The sequence below is a fragment of the Palaemon carinicauda genome, chromosome 13, assembly GCF_036898095.1.
Source record: "Palaemon carinicauda isolate YSFRI2023 chromosome 13, ASM3689809v2, whole genome shotgun sequence".
Lineage (NCBI taxonomy): Eukaryota > Metazoa > Arthropoda > Malacostraca > Decapoda > Palaemonidae > Palaemon > Palaemon carinicauda.
The window spans coordinates 100,587,377-100,609,514 of NC_090737.1; the positions used below are offsets into that span (position 1 = coordinate 100,587,377).

At 43.9% G+C, this 22,138-nt stretch overlaps 1 pseudogene; it reads left to right on the forward strand.

Annotated features, from left to right (window-relative positions):
- Positions 1-22,138, forward strand: part of LOC137651727 (zinc finger protein 83 pseudogene) — a 97,507-nt pseudogene that overhangs the window by 34,125 nt on the left and 41,244 nt on the right.

Below are 22,138 nucleotides of genomic sequence, written 5' to 3' on the forward strand. Positions count from 1 at the left end.
CTCCAATAGAGAAAAAATAGCCCAGTGAGGAAAGGAAATAAGGATATAAATAAATGATGAGAATAATTTAACAATAAATCATTCTTAAAACAGTAACAACGTCATAACAACGTCTAAAACAGATATGTCATATTGGGTGGAGGTCTAGCCACGTTAAGGTCGAGGACCTTGTGGCAGCCTCACAGAGACTGTTACAGCCCCCTGGGTGGATTGCTGAGTCTCTCAAGGAATGCAGGTAAATGAGATATATAAACCTATGAAGCCAGCTTCCTTATCAGGTATTCCAGGATAGCAAGGGTGGAGGTCTAGCCACGTTAAGGTCGAGGACCTTGTGGCAGCCCCACAGAGATTTTTACAGCCCCCTGGGTGGATCACTGAATCTCTTGAGGAATCCAGACAATGGGGTAGGATAACTTTGAGGTCCGTGCTATTCCTTAAGGACGGATGCAAAATCTTTTTACTAGTGAAACCTCCTTTGTTAGTTACTCTGATAAGACCTCTCTGCAAAACAGACTTTGCAACATCAAATGTCTCTCTTTTGGGAGATGGAGGCTTTAATCCGGTCCTGGATGTAACTGCTATCAATGCCTTCGTTCAGAAGTCAAAGTTCTCCTTGGAGACATCGAAATCATGAACTATTTAAAGTCTCATGTCAGCCTGGTCACAAGGCGAAGCAGAGTCTGACTGCTTTTTCCTTCAGGCAGTAGAGCCAGACTACATAACTTCTGGCAATCTGGGGAGAAGAGGGGAGCAAACCTTTGGTCATTACATCTTCTGAAGGAGGATTACAATTTCCTTTCATAGGAAAACCTCCTTTAGTTTTAGCTCCAATAGAACTCTCTCACAGATCTAGAGAGGAGTTTAAGAGGCAGGCTTTGCAATTAAACTTTTGCTAAATGTAGCAGAATATTGCACTCGAGACATCAGAGCCTCCCTGTATCTGGACGATTGATTTATCAGAGCTCTTTCTTATGATCTTCATGAAGGATTTTCAGATAACTTTGAACCTTTCAGAAGAATTGCGTATTCCTGTCAACTAGACGAGTCTTTTCTGACACCAGGACGCTTAGCGCCAGTCTTACAGGACGCTCGGCGCCACACCTTCCAGGACGCTTGGCGCCACATCTTACAGGAGCCACGTCTTACAGGAAGCTCAGCGCCATGTCTTACAGGACGCTCGGCGCCTCGTCTTTCAGGACGCTCGGCACCACGTCTTTCAGGACGCTCGGCGCCTCGTCTTTCAGGACGCTCTGCACCACGTCTTTCAGGACGCTCGGCGCCACATCTAACAGGAAGCTCGGCGCCACGTCTTACAGGACGCTTGCCGCCTCGTCTTTCAGGACGCTCAGCACCACGTCTTTCAGGACCCTCAGCGCCACGTCTTACAGGTAGCTCGGCACCACGTCTTACAGGACACTCGGCGCTCTGTCTTTCAGGACGCTCGACGTCGGAGATCTAGAAGGAGGCATGACATTGAACATGAGAACCTCGGACTTTGTGGTGACACTAGTCGAATCGAATGTCGAGATCAAGGATGCCTTAGTTCCAATCTCTTTGATCACGAAAGTTTTTTATCGAGCGTCTAGCCTTAGTACAACGCGGCGACATAGGCGGTGATCTGGGTTTCCTTGACGCCAGGAGTCAGGACCTTAAATACATGTATCCTGATAAACACAACGTCACTACTTCCGATAGATGTTCTGACACCATCACAAAAAATACTTTATTTAAGGATGGTGATTCAGAGTCAAGTTTTTTCGGGCTTTTACGTCTCCTCTTAGAACGGAGCAAGCCTTCTTGAAACTGCGATCTTTCTAAGATACAGAAGTGGATGAGTGTATTGGGAAACCTCTCCTCTTGGGGAGGGTTTTTTTTCCCTGGGAAGACTGATTCTTTCTTTGTGACCATTGTTATGTCACTGTTCATCCTAGTTTTCCTGGACCAGGGTTCGATTCCCGGCCAGTCAGAAGCTAGAAGCTATGATCCTTATGTGAGTTATCTTTATTTTCTCCATTTCAACCTCAATCATTTTGGGACAAGGAGAAGGTCTTGAGTCGATATCCATCTCTTTTAGGATGCTATAGAAGTTGCCTTCAGGGGTGGTTTGATCCTGTCAAACTTCCGGAATGTCACCCCTTTTGAACAGAGGATCTTAGACCCTGTGTTGTGTCTCCTCACCACGGATTCGGGGTGGGAGCAACACTAGACAGTTGGAAGCTTCGGGACTTTGGACAGAGGATCAGAAGAGCTTTCTCATCACCCAAAGGAACTGTTGACAGTCCAGTTGGCTCTCAAAAAGCTTTGAAGGGTCAGTTTGGAACAAATTGGTTCAGGTCTATGCCGATCACACCCCAGAATTGGCTTTCATTGCCAAGCAAGACAGAACCCACTCGAGGTTCCTTTACGGGACTGATAGGAGTCTTCTCATCTGGGCTAAGGAGAAGAATGTATTCCTTCTAACAAGTTTCTTTAAAAAAGAGAAGAACTTATGGAAGAACAGTCTCAGCTGGAAATTGGACACTATCGAGAAATCTGCAAGAATCTGTGGCGACTTTGGTTTCGTTCTTGTATAGTCCTATTCGTGACTCAACAGACAAAGAGACTAGAAACTTACTGCTCTCCAGTGCCAGATCTCGAAGCAGTCCACATAGATGCTCTCCTATTAGTCTGGTCCAATCTGGATGTGTAAGTTTTCCTCGTTGTATTTCCTTACAAGGTGACACAAAGTTTGTGTCACACGAAGGGACCAGGTGTCTTTAGTGGCCTTCCTTTGGCCCTCAAGAGGATGGTTCACAGAGATACTGGAATGGATGGTGGACTCTCTTAGAAGTCTTCCATAAAGAATAGTTTTACTCAAACAACCTCTCTTGGAAAGTTACCTTTCTAGTCTCCAAGCTTTTCTTCTAGCTACCTTCAGCCTTTTGAAACCTCACAGGAACTAGAGGTTTTCGAAAGAGGCAGCTAAGTCTTTTACAAGAGCAACAAGAACTTCTACCATCAGGATTTATCAATCCAAGTGGGAGGCTTTAGAGAATGGTGCAGAGTAAACTCTGTTTTTCTCTTCCAGTATCTCTACAACTCAGATTGCTGACTTCCTGTTTTACCTTCGAAGGTAGCTCATTTGTTCATCCTCTTCCATCAAGGGATACAGGTGTGTGTTAGCGACTGTTGTCAGACACAGTATCTTGGACCTTACGATTGATAAAATCCTACAGGAACTTCTCAACTTGTTTGTAACATCAAACAACCAGGATTCACCAGCTTGGATCCTGGACTCAATCCTGATGTTCCTTATAAGTTACAAGCTTGAGCACTTGCTTTCATCTTCATTTTAAGGACCTCTCGGTGAAATCTATTTTTTTTGTTAGTCTTGTGACATCTAAAAGAATCAGTTAATTCATACGTTTAGTAAAACGTTGGCTTTCGAGATAACGAAGCTTTCTGCTCATTGCAGTTAGGCTTTCTCGCCAGGAATGACCACCTTTCTCAACCTTGACCTAAGGCTTTTGAGTTTCCGAATTTTTCGGATATGGTTGGCGAGGAGTTGGAGAGAGTCCTGTGTCCAGTAAGAACCCTGAAGCTCTACCCAGGCAGTATGAAAGAGTTGCAAGGCAAGTCGAAAGCTCTTTGGTGCTCGATTAAGAAGCCCTCGTTATCAGATGTCAAGAATGTCCTTTCATTCTTCATCAGACTCTTATAAGAGAGGCTCATATACATTACAGTGAGACTGGCCTCAAGTTTTTAAGGTCAAGACGTATGAGGTTAGTACTATAACAACTTGAATGACCTTCAAGCAGAATAGATTGTGGTGGAGTATTATGGACACAACCTTTTGGGGGAGTAAATCTGTGTTCAATTCATACTAAATTAATCGTGTCCAGACTCTTTGTGAGGACTGCTACACTCTGGGACCATTCGTGTTAGCGAGTGCAGTAGTAGGTGAAGGATCCACCACTACGTTCCCATAATCCCAATAACCTTTTCTTTTCTTGGAACTTTTATTGGTTTTTATGGTTGTTTGTGGAGACTGTGTCAGTCTTCCAGAATCATTGATTTTAGTCAGGTGGTCAATTTTGTTTCTTGAAGAGCGCCTGGAACTGGTTATAGGAGGAGGCTCTGTCATAATGAGGTATATACACCGGTTTGACAGTCCCCACGAGATCTTCAGCCCCCTGGGAGGATTGCTGGATCTCATAAGGCTAGCAGACATAATGAGACAGAGAATCATTGAAGTCAGCTTCCTTATGAGTTACGAACCCTTAAGTTTGTTTTAATTAACTCCTAAGAAAAATTCCAGATATACTAGCTGTCTCTAACCCTCCACCAAAGGTGTTAATCAGCTATATATATATATAAGTACCAGGTAAGTCTTATGTTTAAAAATGGTATTTTCATTATGAAATAAATTTTTGAACATACTTACCCGGTAGTTATATATAATTAAAGTCCCACCCTCCTCCCCTCTAAGAGACTAGAGTCATGGAATATATGAGGGTTCCTGGAATGGTTCCTAGGTACCTCGCTAGGGCGCAGGGGTGGTACACCTGGCTATCCAATCGGCGACTGACGCGAGTTTTGAATTTTCTTCCGTGATGTCAGGGACGTAAGCTATATATATATAACTACCGGGTAAGTATGTTCAAAAATTTATTCTATAATGAAAATACCATTTTTCCTGGTCCTTAGGCGATTGCTCTTGGTACTGAGCTACCGCTTTTGTAACCATGCTTAAGGGGCTGAGCGGTTGCAAGGCCAGTCCATGGAACTTCCTGTGACTATGCTCTTGGGGCTGAGCAGTCTCTTCTGTAGCTATGCTCAAGGGGCTGAGCAGCTACAGGTTCAGTCTTGACCTCTCTCGTTTGCGAGGGAGGCCCCTCATAAGGGCTCCCCTTTGGAGGATTGCTCCTTAGAAGTCAGCTTGCTGACCCTACGGCCCTTAGGGGCAACATCACCAGTGTCTTCAAGTCTCTTCTACGAAGTGTTCACCTCTCTTGTTCGCGAGAGAGGCCACTCATTGAGACTCCTCTTCGGAGGATTGTTCCTGATTAGACCAGCTTGCTGTTCAGTCACTAACACTTCGGTGTTTAGTGACAGGGAGACTTCGGTTTCTCGTTACGCTGACCCTTCGGGGTCTCGTAACATTAGTTACGCAGAACCCTTGGGCTCTCGTAAGTTTAGTCACCAACACTTCGGTGTTTAGTGACAAGGAAACTTCGGTTTCCCGTCACGCTGACCCTTCGGGGTCTCGTAACATTAGTTACGCAGAACCCTTGGGATCTCGTAACTTTAGTCACTCCAACACTTTGGTGTTTAGTGACAGGGAAACTTCGGTTCTGGAGAGGGAGGTCTCAACCTTCCGGACTCACCAGTGGTAGCTTATACACCCCCCCTGGAACCCCCCCAAGCGGCGGCGCGAGCCCTAAACCACGCCCCCTTGGGCGGAGTTACCAGGGACGAGCGGGTTGACTCGGCAATGGAAGTCACATTTCTGAAGTTGACTTCGGCACAGAACGTTCTCCTCTTTTTCCCTCCCGCTGCTCCCAACATTTGCTGATTTTCATTATTCTGCACTCAGCAACCAGAGTAATATCTCAGCCACGGCTTAATTATGTCAAGGCAAATTCTTACCTCCGCGGAGGTGCATCGGCTTAGCGAAGACTCCAGCGGAGAGGAGAACGTAATCAGTAACGAAAAACGCACACAATCGACTGAAGATAGTGATATGCCTTCTAATTCTGATATCGTAAATATGTTACTACAACAGAATCAAACTCTTATGCAAATCATCCAGAAAAGGTAAGGTTTTAAATTCTGTTTACAACGAAAACGTCATATGGAAAGCAGCTGATTTAGACTAATGACGTCACAAATGCAAATGGCGGCCCCCATACGTAAGCTTGTTATGATTTGAATGCTTAGAGCAGGCACTTCCGAACATAGCGTAAGTAGCTTAAGCAAAGCATGTGCATGATTACTACACATTAATCGGTATAAACAAACTAAATACTCCAATTTTTATATATTACAAAATTATAATTAAGCACACAAAACAAATTGCTTGCCTGACACATTAAAAGCACGCGCTTAATAGGCAGTAGGCTGGACCACAGGTAAGTTCGAGCTTACATTTCTCGCTTTAAACCTATCGACACTAGCCTAGGCCCTGGGGGGGCTATCTGATAAGGGTTACATATGAGGCAGGTCTAGTTTATTAATAATAACAGATTTAAACTTATCATTCACTTAAATATGGCACTGAATTAACCTAAGAGGGCTATTTGAGTCGTGAACCCCATTGCCTGACTTCAGCCTTCTAGGTCCGCTGCTGTCCATATTTACTATACCTGTTGAACAAAATTTCAATTATTCTATGGTAAATAAATCACTGATATTAAACATTCATCTCGGCAGAAGTGGTTCACCTGCTAAGAAGAATGAGGCTCCCCCTCCTACTAAGCGCTCAAGACGATCACCTGAATTACCTGAAAGTGCAAATTTAGACCTCTTTTCCTTTTATAATAATGGAGATGAAAGTGATTACGAAGATTTCAACCTTCTTACATTCAATAAACCCATTCCTTCATATATTTCCACCAATTTCAAAGCTGAACCATCTTTTCATAGAGAAGGGAAAATTCAATTGAATAATTCACTAGTAGCATTAACTTTCAGTGAAGGCCATAGTGATAACCGGGATAAATTCTTTGTTAGTAGTCAAAATAAGGAGTTCTCAGACTTTTTCAAATTAATTAATACTCCAAAGTTGAATTTCTGGCTTGAAGGTAAGGTATTTGATGACAGTTATAAGAGAAAATTTTTTTATGACATTGAAAATATTAAAATGAGTATTTCTGCCTTTCAAGGGCATGCAGCACTGGCACACATTGTATACCCCTCCAAAGTAAATGACATTGATTTATTGTCCAAAATTATTATTGGTCCCCTAAGGAGGAGCATAGACCTCATACAAAATTTGATAAGAAATTTCAGAAGCAGAGCACTTCCTAGATACCTCAAGGAAGAAATAAGAGATCTTATAATCAAAGCAGACATTAAAGAAGTTTGGAATTTAACTGAAGACCAAAAATCAGCCATTGCTGCCTGCTTTCACAAAGGTCCCCTCCTCAGAGGAGGGGCAGCAAACTTCAGGGGTAGGAAATTCAACTTCGGGGGCAGATTTCAGGGAAGAAGGTTCAGTTTCCTCAAAGGTAACCCTAACTTTAGATTCAAGTCTCAGCCGCTTAGAAGAGGTAATAGGCGAGGTGGGTACAGGGGGGGGGAGGTCACAAAATGGACAAGCTAATAGTTCAGGAGCCAGAGAAAAGAAAGACCCTAGAAATTGAGCCATGCTCCGCACCAGTTCAAAGAGAGATTTTTTCAGCACCAGTATTCTATGCACCAGTTGATAACGATGTTTACTCTGCACCAGTTAATAATGAGCTTTGCTCAGCACCAGTTAATGAGCTTTGCTCAGCACCAGTTAATTACGAGCTTTGCTCAGCACCAGTGGTTAATGAGCTTTGCTCAGCACCAGATAATAACGAGCTTTGCTCCGCACCAGACCATCATGACATTGGGCCAAATGCTATAAATCAAGATAGAAGTAAAGAGACCTCGCCTTTGGCCTCAAAACCAATGAATAACTCCTCCCAGAGCCCCCCAGAGAATAGGATAGGTAAGTCATTATTGATGAATATTGATAGTTGGAGAAAGCTTCCTAATGCCTCTTTTGCTTGTAAAATTATCAATGAAGGGGTGAGAATTCCATTTAATAATAAACTTAAAGCCCAGAGGTCATTAAAAAGAACAGGTAAAGATAGATTTTATTCAATTAACAAGCGTAAAATATTGGAAAGTGAATGTGACAGACTGCTAAAACTAGGTGTCATAGAGCAGATCCCCAGAACTTCCTTTTACTACTCCAACCACATATTTTATAAATTCAAACCAGATGGAACAGTACGACTAATCTTTGACATGAAAGTGCTCAACTCCATGATTAAAAAACCTTCTTTTACCATGCTCAAGGCCAATACTATATTTCCCTATCTACATCTAAACTCTTGGGCCTGCAAACTAGATTTAAAAGATGCTTATTGGCACATTCCATTACATGCAAGTAGCCAGAAATTTCTAACCTTCAAACTAGGTAAAAGGAAGTTCAAATGGACTGTGATACCCTTTGGACTAAAGACAGCACCTTATATTTTTTTAAAAATAATGTACACAGTGATCAAGTATATTAGAACTTCATATAACATCTTAATATTCAATTATCTTGATGACATTCTCATATTAGCAAAAGATTATGTAAAATGTAAAAATCACATTCAGCTAGTCATTAAGATCTTGTCAGACTTAGGATGGAATATCTCACTTAAAAAATCTACAATTGAACCGACTCAAAGAATTGAATTTTTAGGAGTGCATTACAATATGATTAAGAAAACTATGAATCCCAGTGGGAAAAACATAGAGAAGTGTGTCGAATTGGCCAAAGCTTTCTCCAACTCTGTTAAATCCGACCTGCATTCCTATCAAATGTTAATCGGAGCTTTAAATTTTAGTGCATCCTATACAAGCTTGGGAAGATTCCATCTTAAATATCTCCACAGGTACCACAGTTATTTTAATTCAGGGTACAAAATCATTCCCCACACCTTCAAAAAATACCTAAAGCCATGGGAACAGAGACAAATGTACAGAGAGATTAACATTCCAAAACCACAGATAGATGCAGAACTTTTCACTGACGCTTCCAACCAGGGTTGGGGAGGTGCATTAGTAATAGCGGGTAATATGCTCTCAATAAATGGAACTTGGACAAATGAAGAATCCTCCCTTCACATCAATGTAAGAGAGTTATTAGCTTGCTTCTATTCTTTGGAACACTTCATCACAAGGTTATACAACAAGGTAGTCTTAATACATGTTGATTCAAAGGTTACTAATTGTTGGATAAAGAAACAGGGTAGTATCAGAAACAAGTTAGCCCATGAACTAGTCAGGAAAATACTTAGTACCATGAAGGATCACAACATACAGATAAATTCCAGATGGATCAGGGGAGTAAGTAACACCATCGCAGACTCACTTTCCAGGGACCTGGGTTCCATTCACACAGAAACTTCCCTCAGTGACAGTCTATTCTCCTTAATCTGCTCTGACTTCAATTTCACCCCAGAAATAGATCTGTTCTCAAATGGCTTCAATACTAAGTGCAAAAAGTTTTGTTCATCTCTTCCAAATCAAAAAGCCATCAGCAATAATGCACTTACGATTAGCTGGAAGGGATCAACACCTCTCTATGCCTTTCCACCAGGATTCTTACTACACAAAGTAGCTTTTAAAATCAATAAAGAATGCAATAATAATATGCTTTTCTGCAACATATCGCAGGGGACGGAACCATGGATTCCATTAGTGAAGTCAGTCGCGAAGCAGCACAAACGATATATTGTGAAGATCGAAGACTACCAGATAGTTCTCAAGGATTGTATCTCACCCTCAGCAAAGCTCCAATCAACTTTGATCGCCTTCAAAATTTAAAGGATCAGCTCCCTAACGTCTTTCCTCCTGAGGTTTGCTCCAAAATTGCTGTCAGCTTGAGGGACAGCTCCTTGCACAAGTATGAAAACCTATACAACATTTTTAAAAGTTTCATTCACAAGGAGTATGGAAGAGACAACAAATTCCCCCTGTTAGCAATTATTTTATTTTTCAATCACCTTATAGACAAGGGTCTGTCTTACAACACCCTGAAGAGCTACAGAGCAGCTTTAGGTCCTATCTTGTCAGGCTATTTCCCAGGTTACTGTCTTGCAGAGGACAAATATGTCAAAGCAATGATATCGGGAGTTAATAGAAGGAAACCTAGAAATTCTCACCAGTTCCCTGGCTGGGATCTAGACAAAGTAATTTCATTTCTCAACACCACGAAAGATAACTCTACCTTACTACTGACACAGAAAACCTTGTTCCTAGTAGCCTTAGCTTGCCCTTTAAGAGCTAATCAATTTAACAATCTCAGCATTTCCAGGAGCACCTTCACCCCAGAACACATTGTCTTACGGAACCACCCTTCCTTCATGGCCAAAAACCAAAAGAACAACTACACGCCAATAGAGATCAGCTTTAGGAAGCTTCCTAACAGACCAAAAATATGTCCAGTCAGACAATTGAACTTCTATTTGGAATACACCAACAAAGTCTGTATGGAAAGAAACATAGACAGGAAAGACCACATATGGCTAGATGAACACTTCAAGATAATGTCTCTACAAAAAATGAGACAACTTTTTAGGGAGTGCATTTTCAGAGCCGACCCAAATGCAACTAAACAGTCAACGAATTTTCACTCTATAAGGGGGCAAGCTTCATCAAGACTGCTATACAATGGAGTATCTATACAAGAAATCATGTCCAGAATGAATTGGAGAAGCGACTCTGTCTTCAGCTCTTACTATGCTCTCCTCGGCTTACAGGGAGCTTTCGATGCTGTGGTCGCTGGACTTCATCTTCAAGCCCCCTGAAGCATCTGCCTAGCTACCACTGGTGAGTCCGGAAGGTTGAGACCTCCCTCTCCAGAACTGTAAGTTTACTTGTGAACGAAGGTTCTGGAGTGGGAGGTGAGACCTTCCGGACTCAAAGTCTGGGTCACCCTCCAACCCTTCCCCCGTGAGCCGAGGAGACCATGTACAGTACTTAGGAGGGAATATTCTAACAACTTCATAATTCAACAGAGTAGGCTATATACAAGAACACACACATACAATCACTATTATTCCACAGAAAACAAACTAACTGGAATCTTTCAATATTCATATCAACCAAGAGAGCACAAGAAGATTGAATTTACTAGTAAAAAGACCTTTATGTCCAACAATTTGCACCTTCACAGTAATTCCTTCATAACTTGCACTACCAAGGTAAGCTCAACCACTTCTGTGTTATTTTTTGTTCTATTACAACTTCAAAAATGTGACTTCCATTGCCGAGTCAACCCGCTCGTCCCTGGTAACTCCGCCCAAGGGGGCGTGGTTTGGGGCTCGCGCCGCCGCTTGGGGGGGTTCCAGGGGGGGGTGTATAAGCTACCACTGGTGAGTCCGGAAGGTCTCACCTCCCACTCCAGAACCTTCGTTCACAAGTAAACTTACAGTTTCTCGTTTGCGCTGACCCTTCGGGGTCTCGCAACTCAGGCTACCTTAGGCCTTTGGTCTCTCGTTCCCTTATTCCTCTGATCCTTCGGGGTCTCGTTCTCCTAGACCTGCTGACCTGCCGTCTCCGTTTCTGGCTGCTGACACGCTGTGGGCGCCCACGCCCCCAGTTATCCAACGGACACCTACCCCTTCGGGGCAAAGGGCTTTTCTCACATTGTGAGTAAGTCCCTTAACCGCCAGGTATCCCCTGCGCGCTCGCACGCAATTGCGCACAAGCGCTCGCCTGCTGGTCCTGCTGTTCCTGAGACTGCTATTCAGAGACACCCTGTTCCAGGCACTGCTCGCCAACGTTCCCTGCGCATTGGCGCACATCGTTGGAGTTCCTGAGATACGCACAGGCGCTCACCAGTGGTTCAGCCTGCAGTGTCTCCAAGTCTCTTCTACGAAGGGCACCTCTCTCCCGCGAAGAGGTCTCTCATAGAGACCACTCCTCGGAATATCAAGCAGTACTTCCAGTGTGGATCGTCGGCTCTGGACTCTGAAGTAGACCTGCCTGGTCCTCTTCAGGGGATGCCCTCCCTTTTCAGGACACATCCTAGTTCCTGATCGTCCTGTCAGCTGATCCTTCAACCTAGCGCACAAGCGCGCGCGTGTTTACAAGTGCGCTTGCGCTAGCACCGACGACCTTCTTATGCGTGCAAGCGCCGACGATCTTCTTGGCCGTCGATCTTCTTGGCCGTCGATGTTCTTTCAAGCGCTAGCGCTGACAATCTTCATACGCGCGTAAGCGCCGACGATCGTCCATTTTTATTGGCGCGCAATCCATCGCCCAACTCTCGTGTCCTCTGCCTCCTACAGCCAAGTCGTGGCAGAGAATTCTGGGTCATCTTTCCTCCCTGGAAAAACTAGTTCCAGGCGGAAGATCAAGAATGAGAAGTCTCCAGTGGCATCTGAAGACCCATTGGTCTCAAAAGATCGATTCCCCATTTTTGTCAGTGGAGGTTCCAGCTCTGGTGATACAAGATCTTCATTGGTGGTCAACCAGAGAGAATACCCAAAAGGGCATTCCCCTCCAAAGCCCCAGTCTGAAGTTAAAACTTTGCAGACACATCGCTACGGGGTTGGGGTTCCCACCCAGGCCCGGAATTAGCATCGGGAGCTTGGTCTCCAATAGAACAAACTCTCCATATAAATCACCTGGAATGATTAGCAGCATGGAAAGGCCTAAAGTACTTTGTAAAAGGTCTACAAGGACGAGAGGTGGTGCTGATGAGCGACAAACTCCACAGCCGTCTCGTACACCAACAAATAAAGAGACCTCTGTCTGCTAGAGGTCCAGATTTGCCAGTGGGGCGGAAGGTCACAACATTTCTCTCACAGTCAGGTTTATTCCGGGCCGGAGAAACATCGTGGCGGATCAACTGAGCAGGTATCATAAAGTGTTGAGTGGCAAATGGTCTTTGGATCCTCAAGTAGCGAAGACAGTAATAGCTTTGTGGGGTTTCCCCACAATAGACCTGTTCGCCAATTCTCTGAATGTGAAACTTCCCCGCTACGGGTTCCCAGTTTCAGACCATCAGGCAGCGATCCAGGACGCCCTTCAACATTCTTGGGACAACCTGGACGCATATGCCTTTCCACCCTTTTGCCTGCTCAGAAGGGTGATCAACAAACTCAGGACCTCCCGGAACTGCAAGCTAACGCTAATAGCTCTGGCATGGCCAACCAGAGAATGGTACGCAGACCTTCTTTCCCTGCTGGTTCAAGTTCCAAGGTTTCTGCCTCCAAAACCCCTTCTGCTGACGCAGCCACATAGTGGTGTCCCCCACTGGAGAATCCCCTTCCTGAAGTTTCACGCCTAGAGGCTGTCCAGTCACTCTTCAGAAGCAGAGGCTTTTCAGGGAAGGTGGTTGAGCACATGTCCAGGCACCTGCGCCAATCTTCCACAAACTTCTACCAAGCAAGATGGAGAGTGTTTGCAGCTTGGTGTAGAGGGCGAGGCGTGTCTCCACTCAATCCCTCTCTTCCATTAGTGGCAGACTTCCTTGTGTACCTCAGGGAGGAAAAACTCCTCTCAGTCTCGGCAATTAAAGGCTATCGTTCAGCCTTAAGCCTCATCTGTAGACTGAGAGGGGTTGGCCTTTCCGCCTCAGAATATATCACCTTGTTGATTCGAGGTTTTGAGAGATCTCACCCCCCAGTTGAGATTAGACCACCACCTTGGGACGTGTCCCTGGTCTTATGTTCCTTGAAGGGTCCACCCTATGAGCCCTTAAATAGGACCTCTGACTACTTCCTAACCCTTAAGACCGCCTTCCTAGTAGCTCTGGCCTCGGCAAAAAGGGTCGGTAAACTACATGGTCTATCCTATGAAGTCACCCATTCTAGAGGATGGGGGAAGTCTCGCTCAACTTCGTGCCAGGCTTTGTGGCCAAAACTCAGAATCCTTCATTGGCCGATGAGAGGTTTAGAGAATTTCAATTTTCCAGCCTTAATAAGGTAACACAGGATACTGACCAATTGCTACTATGCCCAGTCAGGGTGCTAAGGAAATACCTGAAGTGCACCAGACCTTTCAGACTACGCCTCCATCATCTCTTCCTCAGTACCAACAAGGTAAAGAAGAGAATCTCTCACAACATCATCTCTTTCTGGCTCAAGAAAGTTATTGTGAGAGCCATTCACGGAGACCCAGAGGCAGCTCAACCCAAAGCCCATCAAGTTAGGGGAGTGGCTGCCTCACTGGCATTTAAGAAAAATTTTTCAGTCTCCAAAGTCTTAAGAGCTGGAGTCTGGAAATGCCAATTTACATTCACCACTCACTATTTAACCAATGTGACACATAGGTGCCTAAACACCTTTTCTGTAGGGCCTATTGTGGCAGGTCAACAGGTGTTGTAGCTACCTTACGCCCTTTCAGGGGACAGTGGCCATTGGTCGAGGATTCTGTGTTACACTAGGTTTTTAGAAGAACATCCATCTATCTACTGCGCTTCCTTCTTCCTCCCATCTGCGTACCTAGTCTGTAACCAGTTTCAGCTGGACTCGCCAATTAAAATAAGGTATGAAACTCATCTGACTCCTCTCACAGGGTATAAGTTATACTTGTAGTCACGAGGGTTCCCCTTTTCAAGGTTGGAGGAATCCTAAATATGAAAGGGTCCAAGTCGAATGTTCTTAACCCTCTTCATCCTGAAACTTTAAATATTTAACTTAGCCGGTGAATATATAATAGCTGCAACTCTGTGGCTCGACAGAAAACACACTCAAAAAACTCGCGAGCGATCGCTATGAAGGTTGCGGTTGTGCCCACCAGCGCCAACTGTCGGCCAGATACCACTCTTGTATGTAAACAAAACCTTCAATTCTTCTCTGTCGACGTTGACGACAAGACGTATTCATACTCGCTGTAGAACCTGGAGTTTTCTTAACATATTTGGTGAAGTACTTCATTTTGGTTTGAGCTTTTGCAGTACAGGTGTGTTATCTTCAACTTAAATCTTGAACTCGTTTTTGGATAGATTTAATTTTTGATGACTTTGGGTTGTTTTTTGGACTTTCCTTGACTTTTAAATGGCCGACCCTTCCCTCAGTACGGAAGTGTGTTTAGGCTTTTAGCAATTATCTTATCACGTTATAAATTAATTATAGATTTTCCTCTATATATTTTATATCTCAATCGCCTTTATTAGGCCTCTTCGATTAGCTTTCCATTTATAATAAACATCAAAATAAATTTTAATGATTTGTTTATATGCGACCTTTCCTGAGAGTAGGCGGTCCTAACTTGGAAACCGAAGTTAAACAACGTTGAGCCCCTTTCAATCGTAAATAGCTTTTAAAGAGCTAATGATTTAAAACTTATTAAATGAATATTTTTTAATAGATATTTTATGAAAGATTTTCTTTGAATAGTCTTCGTACTGTTTCAAAGATGAACTAACGTTTAGTTTATTTATGCTACGCAGTTTGCGCTCTATCGTTACGATAGAGAGAGAGAGTATCACGGTTTCACTTTGCAGAAAGAGTAAATCGATTCTGACGTTTTGTTCATTCTTCTTTCAAAGCTTAAATGTTTTAAATTCTATTTTAATGGAACTTTTTAATTGAAAAACCTTTCAGTTTTTTCCTTTGGTCAAATAACCTGTTTTTTTGACAAAACGTAAGTGGGCTCTTCTCTTAGGTGCGAAATCAAGAGAGAGAGAGAGAGAGAGAGAGATAGAGACAGAGGGAGAGAGAGGAGAGAAAACGTTCCGATCTTTATCTCGTCCCAAGCGGGTAACGTTGTTCTCGAGTTACTCTCGTCCCTAGTCTCTGTACGGGGAGAAAGGATAAAACGTTTTTAGTTTTTTATTCTCGTGCCAAGGCAATGTACGGTGAGAGATTGAAAACGTAGTTTTGAATGAACTAGTGTTTAGTCTCTTCCCCAGCCACTGATTTTTTTATCTTGAAATATGTTTACTGTTTTTTGCTGGTATTAATGTGCTTGCATTATACGACTGATTTCGCAATTACAACCTTTTGATGAGGGTAGAATTGCGTGCTTCAGGTAGAAATCAGTTTTATTCATACCTAATGTGAATTGTTAAAAAATTCGATTTCAGTGAAATAAGTGCAAAACAGAAAATTGTAGTGATAAAGTGATATTGCGCAAAGTGTTATCAGTGTTGCGACCGAGGGTTCGTCTGTTCGTGCCTGTTGTTCGCCTAGTCCGGGACCTCTTGCAAGCTCCCAAGCCCAGGGAAGAAGTAATGTCAAACGACTTATGGGTTCGAGAGGCCTTGATCAGCGAACAGACGTTCCCTCTATGGTATCGGGTGTATCTTATCAAGATCACCCCTACCATAAGGCGAGAGAGACGATTTTCTCCTCGTCATCCGAAGGCTTTTCGCATAAGAAACCGTGAAACAAGGTTTCGAGGCCCTTTAAGCGAAAGTCAGTCCTTTCAGGACAGGTCCAGCGTCCTGGTTTTAACCATTAGGACAGCTCTGACCCTATGCAGTCATCGGAAGACTGCTCGCGCCTAACAAAAGCGTAACACAGACTCCGAGAGTCTTTGTAGGCAAGGTTTTGCGGTCACAGACGTTACCCTCGTCTCTTACCGCAACCATTCCCGTTGATTCTAAATGGGTTGTACGGCAAGACATGCAGAATAAGCTTGCCTCCCTTATGGAAGACTATTCTGCCGATAAGTCCGTTGAGCCTAGCCGTTTATCTCATCGAGATCCTGGCCTTCAGCCACCCTAACGTTCCTTTGTGCGTCCTGTTGACGTTGGCGTAGCCAAGTCACGTCAGTCAGGTTGTTTAGAACCACACTCGATGCGGTCTCGTGTGGATTTTCAGCCACATTTGGACGTTAGGCCACTTGCTGATGCTCCTGTTGACGTTCAGGACGTTCGCTAACAATCGGAGTTGACTTGTTTTGACGCTGAGCGTCAACCTCCGCATTCTAGAGTTGTTTTGACTGCTCAGTCTAGGCGGTCAAAGCAGTCTCGAGTGGACGCTGTGCGTCCTCACGCACCTGTTGTTGTTGACAGTTCACAGACTGTCAAGCAGTTACATGACGTTGCGTCCTGGTCTCACGCACCTGTTGTTGTTGACAGTTCACAGACTGTCAAGCAGTTACATGACGTTGCGTCCTGGTCCGCTACTAATGCACCAGTGCGTGTGGACTCTGCTTGTAAAGCATTGCCACCACGGTAGGTCTCTCCCTTGCTTGAGACTCGGCTATTATCGGACAAGGTTCCTTCAGATGAGGAAGTTGCTGTTCCCCCTCCTACTGATATTCCCTTGAGGACTCTGTCAGACGGAGAGGAGCCTAAAGCTGCTTAGCCCTCTATGGACTTTAAATAAATCATGCTGATTTTTAAGGATCTTTGTCCGGATCTTTTTGTAACTGCTGCTCCTCGTTCGCCTAAACGTCAGAGCTTACACTAGGCCTAGCTACTTCGAAGCCGTTGTTTTATAAGCTAGTGCTCTCTCGCTCTTCTAAGAGAGCTTTACGTTTGCTAGGCGACTGGTTTATCACCAGGAGGAGTTTGGGGGAGACAGCCTTTGCTTTCCCTTCTTTTAAACTGGCTTATAGAGCGAGAGTCTGATATGACACGAGAGAAGTTCTCGGCTTGGGAGTTCCTGCCTCTGCCCAGATAGACTTCTCAAACCTCATAGACTCTCCCTGGCGCCTGGCCATGAGACGCTCCAAGATTTTACAGGTCGACTTCACAGCTGTTTTCGAGCCTTTGAAGTTTTGCTGTACAATTATGTCATGCATAAACAAGGCTTTCAGGGATGGCTCCAATGATCTGACAGCCACGTTCTCTGCTGGAACAAGTCCCTCAGGGATGGCTCCATGATTTTGGCAGCCATGTTCACTGCAGGAGTACGTAAGAGGCAAGTGCGCTCAATGTGTTCATTGTCAAGACAAACTTCACGATGAAGTCTACCAGGCTGTCTTGACAGCATTTATGGAAGGCGACTGGATGGTCTCTCTCGACTTTCAGGAGGCATACTTCCACATTCCTATACACCCGGATTCCCAACCGTTTCTGAGGTTTGTTTACAGGAATGTGGGGTACCAGTTTCGAGCCCTGTGCTTTGGCCTCAGTCCTGCGCCTCTCGTGTTTACGAGGCTCATGAGGAATGTGGCAAAATCCCTCCATCTATCGGGGATCCGAGCCTCCCTGTACTTGGACGACTGGCTTCTCAGAGCATCGTCCAGTCTTCACTGTCTGCAGGATCTACATTGGACGTTGAGTCTGGCCAGGGAGTTGGGACTTTTGGTCAACCTAAAAGTCCCAACTGATCCCATCCCAGATTATTCTATATTTGGGGATGGAGATTCGCAGTCAAGCCCTGCTCGAAGTCCAACTAATGCTGAAACGAAACGTTTATTCAGTCAGGAGTTGGAACAGTCTCGTAGGGACTCTCTCATCCCTGGAGCAGTTTGTCTCACAAGGGAGACTACACCTTCTGCCTCTCCGGTTCCATCTAGCCTTTCACTGGAACTAGGACAAGACATTAGAGACGGTATCATTCCCAGTCTCCGAACCAGTAAATGCATGCCTGAAATGGTGGGACAGCAATATCAGTCTGAGAGAGGGACTATCCCTAGCAGTCAAGAACCCAAACCACGTGTTGTCCTCAGACGCGTCGGATTTGGGTTGGGGTGCGACCCTGGACGGTCGGGAATGCTCGGGTCTGTGGACCTCAAGTCAGAAGAGCATGCACATCAACGGCAAGGAGCTATTAGCAGTCCACTTGGCCTTGATGATATTAGAAGGCTTCTTCGAAACTTAGTGGTAGAGGCAACTCAGACAACACCACAACTTTGGCGTACATCTCCAAGCAAGGAGGCACACACTCCTTCACGCTGCTCGAGATCGCAAGGGACCTTCTCTTATGGTCAAGAATTCGAGGCATCTCCCTGTTGACGAGATTCATCCAGGGGGACTTGAACGTCTTGGCAGACTGTCTCAGTCGGAGGGGTCAGGTGATACCCACGGAATGGACCCTCCACAATGACGTGGGCAAGAGTCTTTGGGCTACTTGGGGTCAACCCACCATAGACCTCTTTGCCTCCTCGTTGACCAAAAGGTTACCAATCTATTGCTCTCCAGTCCTAGATACAGAAGCAATCTACATAGACGCGTTTCTACTGGATTGGTCCTTTCTGGACTTATATGCATTCCCACCATTCAAGATAGTCAACAAGGTACTGCAGAAGTTCGCCTCTCACGAAGGGACAAGGTTGACGTTGGTTGCTACCCTCTGGCCCGCGAGAGAGTGGTGCACCGAGGTACTTCAATGGCTGGTAGACTTTCCAAGAAGTCTTCCTCTAACGGTAGATCTGTTACGTCAGCCCCACGTAAAGAATGTCCATCAAAGCCTCCCCGCTCTTCGTCTGACTTCCTTCAGACTATCGAAAGACTCTCAAGAGCTAGAGGCTTTTCGAAGGAGGCAGCCAGTGCGATTGCAAGAGCTAGGAGAGCTTCTACCATTAGAGTATACCAGTCGAAGTGGGAAGTCTTTCGAGACTGGTGCAAGTCAGCATCTGTGTCCTCGTCCAGTACCTCTGTAGCCCAAATCGCAGATTTTCTTTTACATCTGAGAAAGGTTCACTCCCTTTCAGCTCCCACAATTAAGGGCTACAGGAGCATGTTGGCTTCGGTCTTTCGACATAGAGGCTTAGATCTTTCCAACAATAAAGATCTCCAAGATCTCCTTAAGTCTTTCGAGACCTCTAAGGAACGTCGTTTGGCAACTCCTGGATGGAACTTAGACGTGGTCCTAAGGTTCCTCATGTCAGACAGGTTTGAGCCATTACATTCAGCCTCCCTGAAGGATCTCACCCTCAAGACACTTTTCCTAGTGTGCTTGGCTTCGGCTAAAAGGGTCAGTGAACTTCATGCCTTCAGTAAGAACATCGGCTTTTCTACAGAAAAAAGCCACTTGTTCACTTCAACTTGGTTTCCTGGCCAAAAATGAACTGCCTTCTCGTCCTTGGCCTAAATCTTTTGATATTCCTTGCTTATCAGAGATCGTAGGCAACGAACTGGAAAGAGTATTATGTCCCGTTAGAGCTCTTAAGTTCGATTTAGCTCGTACTAAGTCATTACGAGGGAAATCTGAGGCATTATGGTGCTCAGTTAAGAAACCTTCATTGCCTATGTCAAAGAATACTTTGTCATATTTTATCAGATTTTTTTAATACGAGAAGCTCATTCTCACTTGAATGAGAAAGACCGATGTTTGCTTAAGGTTAAGACGCACGAAGTTAGAGATATAGCAACCTCCGTGGCCTTCAAGCAAAATAAATCTCTGCAAAGTATTATGGACGCGACTTTTTGGAGAAGCAAGTCATTGTTCGCGTCATTTTACTTAAAAGATGTCCAGACTCTTTACGAGGACTGCTACGCACTGGGTCCATTCGTTGCAGCGAGTACAGTAGTGGGTGAGGGTTCTACCACTACACTTCCCTAATTCCAATATCCTTTTAATCTGTCTCTTGAAATGTTTTTAATATTGTTTTATGGGTTGTTCGGAAGGCTAAGAAGCCTTTCGCATCTTGGTTGATTTGGCGGGTGGTCAAAGTCATTTCTTGAGAGCGCCCAGATTAGGGGTTTGATGAGGTCCTGTTGTATGGGTTGCAACCCTTGATACTTCAGCTCCTGGGAGTCTTTCAGCATCCTAAGAGGATCGCTGGGCTCCGTGAGGAAGACAGACTTACAAGGCAGAGTAATCGTCTAAGTCAACTTCCTTACCAGGTACCTATATATTTTGGTTTTGTTATATTGATAACTGTCAAAATGAAAAAACTCTTAGCTTATACGCTGTAAACATAATTAACTCTGGTCTCTACCCACCTCCTTGGGTGTGAATCAGCTATTATATATTCACCGGCTAAGTTAAATATTTAAAAATGATATTTTAATTATAAAATAAATTTTTGAATATACTTACCCGGTGAATATATAAATTAAATGACCCTCCCTTCCTCCCCAATAGAGACGCAGCGGGACGAGAAGGATTGAAGGTTTTGTTTACATACAAGAGTGGTATCTGGCCGACAGTTGGCGCTGGTGGGCACACCCGCAACCTTCATAGCAATCGCTCGCGAGTTTTTTGAGTGTGTTTTCTGTCGAGCCGCAGAGTTGCAGCTATTATATATTCACCGGGTAAGTATATTCAAAAATTTATTTTATAATTAAAATATCATTTTCCACGTAATTACAAACTTTCAGTCGTGCTAAGATTATGGGGATCTACAAAGAAAAGTTTAACGGGAGATTTTTTCGTCAAAAGAGTCTAGTCTGAGGACCATCTTCCCTAGGAATAGGGAACTCCTCGACCACCCTGACCTCAAGACTAAGGCCCCTATAGTAAAGAATGAGGGTTTGTATCAAGTGTAGGAACAAATGACAAACTTATAACTGAGTTTGTATTTTTCCTAACATACAAACCCAAATTCTTTACACAAATCTTCCCTCCGTCACCGCCCCCTAAAAATATTCCTAGCTAGAATCTGATTGAAAGTATTCAGTAGCTACCGACCGGCAGTCCCCCACCACTAACAGGTGGATAACTAACGGCCTGGTCGTTAACAACCTTGTTAAGGTTTTCTGCCGTATTTTCCAGCTCGCGCTAGAATATCTCCTATAGTAAAGAATTCGGGTTTGTATGTTAGGAAAAATACAAACTCTGTTATAAGTTTGTCATGTTTGGTTGTAGGGACTTCCTAAGGATGAGTCTGCTTTTAAAGAACAATGGTTAATATTCATGTAGGTACAAATCACCAGTAGTATTTATCCTAACTACAGACCTGATTACACTTCTCAACACAACCACCCTGCAAGTCCTAAGTTAAGATCAAAGTAAGGGTTATTCTACCTAGCAAGTGATCAGGGCCTACCATCCCCCTACCAGTAACTAAAATTACCAAGTCAGAAGTTTAACAGCCATTCCAGGTACAGTACTTTAAAGTTATACTCCTATTAAAAGACTGTTATGTATAATTAGAAAAAATATAAATTACTTTTTAAGTTTTTGATAATTTCCAATAAGAGACAAGCCCTTAAAACTTGAGTCAATCATTACAAGAGTCTGTTGGAAGATATTGTTAAACAATAAGTCATTTCTTTTGAGTGACCAGCCAGTCATCCTTGTAGCAGGAGCTTTTATTTTCAAATCCAACTGAAGAAGTCTGTAATGTTAATGTAATGTTTATGATTCAATGTATACAACCTGTAATGGTTTTTTCTCTTCTAGGTAATGAATGGTAGCTGTTATTGTGAAATTAGTGATATAACTTCTTTATTCTATGATGATACCCAAAAGGAACAGTACCTATCCCAAGATATCCCTGAGGCTTGCTTAGAAATCCCACTGGGCAAATATAGTGCGTAGCATTGTTATTGTGTGTAGGTAACTGATATATTAAGGATCAGCTTATATTTCAAGAAATTTCGAAAGAAAATCAATAC